Source organism: Conger conger, chromosome 13 (assembly GCF_963514075.1).
Source record: "Conger conger chromosome 13, fConCon1.1, whole genome shotgun sequence".
Classification (NCBI taxonomy): Eukaryota; Metazoa; Chordata; class Actinopteri; order Anguilliformes; family Congridae; genus Conger; species Conger conger.
Window position 1 is genome coordinate 21,913,145 of NC_083772.1, and position 7,269 is coordinate 21,920,413.

The following is a 7,269-nucleotide window of genomic DNA, read 5'->3' on the forward strand; positions in this document are numbered from 1 at the left end:
AAGATGACAGAAATAGAGAAATGTTCGGAGCCAGAAGGGCGTAAGTTGGTGTCTTGCTCAGGGATACTTTGACACACCCAGGGCAGGGAATTGAACTGGTAACCTTCTGACTGCCAGACAACCCAGTGTCCTCCAACGGCTGGCTCACAGGAAATACTTGTTGACCAAGTCAAGGAATTTATCTTTTAAATAACTAACTGTATGCAACACAAGTGTATACAGTAATGAATATTCTGTAATGTTCTGGATTTTATCCAAAATAATAATCAATATGGCAATACACAATGATTGTTGGTGCCAGACAGGGTGGTTTGAGTATCTCAGAAACTGCTGAGCTCCAGGGATTTTCATGCAAAACAGTCTGTAGAGTTGGTGTCAGAAAATGGTGCAAAGAAACAAAAAACATCCAGTGAGCAGCAGTTCTGCGGGCAAAAATGCATTGGTAATGAGAGAGGTCAGAGGAGAAGGGCCAGACTAGTCGAAGCTGACAGGAAGTGGTATGCAGAAAAGCATCTCTGAACACACAACGCATCAAACCTCTAAGTGGATAGGCTACAGCAGCAGAAGATCAATAAGTGTATAAAATAAGTAATAAGTAAAATAATCTATACCTAATAAAGTACTCACTGAGTACATATGTCTATGTTATGCAGTATTAAATATATGACATCCCTGCTGAAAAAAAAGAAAAAAAAAGGGTTGTACTATTTTAAAAACCTTTGAGTATAAACTTTAAGCTTTAAGCTTGATATGCAAGTTCAGACCAGCTCTATACTCAACATGGTTTGACCAGTTCAAACTAAGTTTTGAAGCAGCTGGTAGCTGGTAATTTCAAGCTGGTCTGAGCTGGATTTTACACCAGGGATGTGTTGTATTGCAGGCTACCATCTATCAGATATTACTCTTTGTGTTGAGCTTCCTCACCTCTATTGCAGAGGGTCCCTGTGACCAGCAGCACCAGAACTGTGGAGAGAAGAGTAGTCGCAGCCATCCTGTCTTCAGCTTCTGAATGAAACTTCTTCTCACATCACTCATACTTCCATCCATCCATCCATCCATTATCTGAACCTGCTTATCCTGATCAAGGGTCGCAGGGGGGCTGGAGCCTATCCCAGCATACATTGGGCGAAAGGCAGGAATACACCCTGGACAGGTCGCCAGTCCATCGCAGGGCACACATACCATTCACTCACACACTCATACACTCATACACTCATACACTCATACACTCATACACTCATACCTACGGGCAATTTAGACTCTCCAATCAGCCTAACCTGCATGTCTTTGGACTGTGGGAGGAAACCAGAGTACCCGGAGGAAACCCCCGCAGACACAGGGAGAACATGCAAACTCCGCACAGAGAGGCCCCGGCCGACGGGGATTCGAAACCAGGACCTCCTTGCTGTGAGGCAGCAGTGCTACCCACTGCACCATCCGTGCTGCCACTCACTCATACTTATACCAGCTTATATGCACCTTTCCGCATTCTGTTGTGGATTAATAATAGGGAAGGTGAGAAACAGCCAATAAAAGAGCATATTTACTCCGCAACTGCTATGAGTAAATATTTCATAACCTAGGGAGGTTACAAATAACCTCCCTTGTTCCTCATTCCTTCATGTGTCCTGAATCATTCTTGGATGCAATCCATTTGCAGTGTGTCAGCACCATTCCACGGGGCTTAGCCAAGTGCGCAGTACACAGGAAGACTGATGGGCGGTGAATTGTAGTGAATTAGCCTGATAGATCTGGCCAGATCCTGTTCTGTTAACATGATAAAACACTCATATCTAGAAATACACAGCAACACCCCTTTGTAAGACAGCACCCTGTGTTCAGCAAGACACATTTTACATTCTGTCAGTCTACTTTTGTTAAGACTTGCAGATAAGGACCCAGGTGTAGACCAAATGCAATAGGCAAAAAAGATTTATTCTTTTCCTCAAGGGCAGACAAGTCAAAAGGCCAAACTTAGGAGTCAAAAATGTAAAGCACAAAAAGATCCAGGCAAACCTCCAAATGAGAATAAAAAAATCCAAACTCAGAAAATCACTTTAAACATCCATCCATCCATTATCTGAACCTACTTATCCTGAACAGGGTCGCAGGGGGGCTGGAGCCTATTCCAGCATACATTGGGCAAAAGGCAGGAATACACCCTGGACAGGTCGCCAGTCCATCGCAGGGCACACACACCATTCACTCACACACTCATACACTCATACACTCATACACTCATACCCACGGGCAATTTAGACTCTCCAATCAGCCTAACCTGCATGTCTTTGGACTGTGGGAGGAAACCGGAGTACCCGGAGGAAACCCACGCAGACACGGGGAGAACATGCAAACTCCGCACAGAGAGGCCCCGGCCGACAGGGATTCGAACCCAGGACCTCCTTGCTGTGAGGCAGCAGTGCTACCCACTGCACCATCCGTGCCGCCACTCACTCATACTTATACCAGCTTATATGCACCTTTCCGCATTCTGTTGTGGATTAATAATAGGGAAGGTGAGAAACAGCCAATAAAAGAGCATATTTACTCCGCAACTGCCATGAGTAAATATTTCATAACCTAGGGAGGTTACAAATAACCTCCCTTGTCCCTCATTCCTTCATGTGTCCTGAATCATTCTTGGATGCAATCCATTTGCAGTGTGTCAGCACCATTCCACGGGGCTTAGCCAAGTGCGCAGTACACAGGAAGACTGCTGGGCGGTGAATTGTAGTGAATTAGCCTGATAGATCTGGCCAGATCCTGTTCTGTTAACATGATAAAACACTCATATCTAGAAATACACAGCAACACCCCTTTGTAAGACAGCACCCTGTGTTCAGCAAGACACATTTTACATTCTGTCAGTCTACTTTTGTTAAGACTTGCAGATAAGGACCCAGGTGTAGACCAAATGCCATAGGCAAAAAAGATTTATTCTTTTCCTCAAGGGCAGACAAGTCAAAAGGCCAAACTTAGGAGTCAAAAATGTAAAGCACAAAAAGATCCAGGCAAACTTCCAAATGAGAATAAAAAAATCCAAACTCAGAAAATCACTTTAAACATCCATCCATCCATTATCTGAACCTGCTTATCCTGAACAGGGTCGCAGGGGGGCTGGAGCCTATTCCAGCGTACATTGGGCAAAAGGCAGGAATACACCCTGGATGGCAATTTAGACTCTCCAATCAGCCTAACCTGCATGTCTTTGGACTGTGGGAGGAAACCCACGCAGACACAGGGAGAACATGCAAACTCCACACAGAGAGGCCCCGGCCGACGGGGATTCAAACCCAGGACCTCTTTGCTGTGAGGCGGCAGTGCTACCCACTGCACCATCCGGATGGGCACTTTAAACAGAGAATCAAAAATATTCTGGCAGAGCACGAGCAGACAGAGCAAAAACCGGCAGAGTATCTCACCAGACACTCAGGTACAATCTGACAGGGACTGAACTTAAGGGCTGAACTTAAATATCAGAGGGGAAACAATTCATTGGCAGAGAGAAAACAAGAGACAGGGAAAAATCAATCAGAACAACGAGCAGGCTAATGAACAGAGCAGGTGTGGCAGACAGAGGCAGGTGTGGGCAGGGAGTGGCACAAGGCAGGTGAGGGCGGGGTTCAGGACAAAAACAAAAGCACATGGCAATGCAAACAAAAACACAGGCAATTCTACGACAGTCCAGTAGGGCGGCCAGAGTCCATACAGAATACTAACAACTTTAATAAACAGTCCTCTCCAAAAGGTCAATTCCTGTGATGGGGAGAGACACAAAACATAACAAGACATACGTTCAAGACAGTACAAAAACAACTACAACACTAAAGACTTGGCTGTAACAAGAGAAGAGGTTAGCATCAAGATGAACCAAATATTCATTAACGTGGTATGTATGTATGCGCATGCAAGTGGGCGTGAGCAGGTTTGTCACTTCCTGTGGAACGTTGGTGGACGTGAAGGGCACGACAGGGCGCGGCAGGCCCCGCCATCCAGTGGCCCCAAGCATCGGGCCCCCTGCGCACACCCCGGCCGGGTCCCGAGCCCCCCCCCCCCCCCAGTCCCGACGGTTCTGGTGGCCCGGGATGGAGAAGGATGTCCGTGAGTTTGTCGCATGTCCTGTCTGCGCGCGCAGCAAGGGCTCCCACCGCCCACCTTCAGGGCAGCTACGTCCGCGACCTATTCCTAGGCGTCCCTGGAGCCACATCGCATTGGATTTTATCACAGGATTGCCACCCTCAGGGGGTAAAACGGTCATTTTAGTGGTAGTTGATCGTTTTTCCAAGGCGGCTCATTTTGTGGCGCTACCTAAACTACCCTTGGCAGTGGAGACCGCACGGTTGGTGGTTAACCACGTGTTCAGACTTCACGGGCTGCCCCAGGACGTGGTGTCTGATCGTGGACCTCAGTTCGCTTCCCGGTTCTGGCGGGCGTTCTGTTCCCTGTTGGGCACCTCGGTGAGCCTTTCATCTGGCTTCCACCCAGAGACCAATGGGCAGACGGAATGCACCAACCAAACGCTGGAGAACACACTCTGGTGCCTGGCTATTGACAACCCCACTTCGTGGAGCCACCAACTCACGTGGGCAGAGTCCGCCCATAACACACTACAGAATGCATCCACGGGGCTCTCGCCGTTCGAGGTGCAGTTTGGATATCCTCCACCATCGTTCCCGGACCTGGAGAAAGGGGGTGAAGTGCCCTCTGCTGAGGCCTTTGTTCGGCGATGCCGGGCCACTTGGCGGAGGGTGCTCTTTTGAGGGCTACTGCCAACCAGAAGAGGCTGGCCGACAGGCGCCGTCAGTCGGCGCCCTGCTATAGGGTGGGGCAATGGGTCTGGTTGTCCACGCATGATTTGCCCTTGCGGGTTGAGTCGCATAAGCTCGCCCCTCGATACGTGGGGCCGTTTAAAATCATTAGAAAAATCAACCCCTTCACGGTGCGTCTCGAGCTGCCCCACTCCATGAGAATTCACCCCACGTCCCACGTTTCCCGCCTTAAACCCATATTGACAAGCGTACTGGCCCCTGCGGAAGTTCCTCCATCACCCCCACGATTAATTGACGGGGGCCCGGTCTACACCGTGCGGCGCATCCTAACAAGCTATTCAAAATGTCTCGCTGTCCTTTTTTTTTTATTATTACGTGGCATTTAGCAGACGCTCTTATCCAGAGTGACGTATAACAAAGTGCAAATCAATCACAAGAACAAGTGCAAAAGTAGACCTGAGAGGACAGTACAGTTCCGAGTCCTAGTGTAAACATACAGAAATTCAGAACCCTTGAAGAGATGGGTCTTCAGTCTGCGCTTGAAGGAGGTCAGAAACTCTGCCGTTCTGACATCCACCGGGAGGTCATTCCACCACCGTGGGACCAGGACAGACAGCAGTCGTGAGCGTGAAGTGCAGGTGTGGCAAGGGGGAGGCGCCAGACGGCACGAAGTGGCAGAACGGAGGGGTCTTGTTGGTGTATAGGTCTTGATAAGGGATTGAATATACACAGGGGCTGATCCTTTAACTGCCTGGTATGCGAGCACCAAAGTTTTAAATTTGATGCGAGCCATAACAGGCAGCCAGTGGAGGTTGCTGAGCAGGGGGGTGACATGTGAATGTCTGGGAACATTGAATACCAGACGGGCTGCAGCATTCTGGATGAGTTGTAGGGGTCTGATGGCAGATGCTGGAAGGCCAGCCAGCAGAGAATTGCAATAGTCCAGGCGGGACAGGACCATTGCTTGAACAAGGAGCTGAGTGGAGTAGGTGGTGAGAAAGGGTCGGATTCTCCGGATGTTGTACAGGAAGAACCTGCACGCCCGGGTCACCGTAGCGATGTTCTTGGAGAAGGATAGCCTGTTGTCCATCACAGACATTTGAAAACTCATCCGGAAAGGTCAGTCAGTTTACTAGCACAGGAGTGGATGCCACCGCTTTTCACTGTTGCCTAACGTTAGTTAGCTAAATTGTTGTGTTGGCCAAATGACGCATTTCAGACTCAGTGTGATGTTTGTGTCACCGTTTAATCAGCATCACGGAAGTGAAAAATTTATTATTTTGTTGAAGAGACATTGGCTTGCATTTGAAATGGTATTTAAATTGCATTTCGAAAACTATGCAAGCTAACTAGAGAAGCACTAGCATAATGTACAATAACGTTAGAACAAACGTCTCCAGGTTGCCTTCCATTTCAATTGTCAACACAGATCACAGACGCAGCTGTGTTTGCATGAGCAAAGGGTTGCACTATTTTTAAAACCTTTGAGCATAAAAAGCTTGATATGCAAGCAGGACTCTTTCAACTCTTTCTCTCCTTCCCCCCATCAGACACACAGGTCTCTACCCGTATCTCTGCCTGCCTGAGAGACATCCAGAGCTGGATGGGCAACCACCATCTAAAGCTCAACCCAGATAAGACGGAGGTGATCTTCATCCCTGCTTTAACCTCTCCCTTCTCTGATTTCTCCATCTCACTAGGGGATACCACAGTGACCTCATCCCCTAGTGCAAGAAACCTTGGAGTGGTGATGGACAACAGGCTATCCTTCTCCAAGGATATATATACTGTGGTGGCCCGACCAGGGATCGGTACACCACTGGGGTGGAACGGCCCGTGCGCCGGCGCCAAGAGTTGGGGATGCTGATTCAATCTGAATATTTTCCCCTGTCCTATCTAAGGGAACGGCACCTTGGAGAGAGACCGGGAGGAGAATCAGCACCATGGCCAGCAACCCCCGGGGCGAGGCGGGTGCGGCCGCATTCCGCACGTGAATGAACAATTTGAATGAAACAGGAACAGCTGACACGAGTGCGGAAAGGAGAGGCGGCGTCTACAAAAGGAGCCGAAAAACGCAACCCGGGGCTGATGACGGAGGAGGAGAGATCCGGAGCCAGAGCACACGCATAGGTTGACGGAACCTGGACGGAGCTAACTTACGGCGAGAGAGCCCATGCACGCGGAGGAAACCCCCACGGACGAACCCTCAAAAGTCGCGGATTCACGTGAGCCGACAATTAAAACAACGCGCTCGCTAACCTCTCTCTCTCTCTCTCTCTCGGAGCCTAGACGGCATCAAAGGCGGGCGACTAGGCGAGGAAGGACGGCTTCAGCGGCCAGGGCACCGCCGGGACAGAGCGAACCACCGGCGGATTCAAGGCGGACGAACACGGCTAATTGAATACCGGTTTCTTTAGAAGTTTTCCCAACAGTGGAGTTCCTAATTTTTTGGACACTTATATTTTTTTAGTTTCTATTCTTTTATGGTTTGGTGCATGAA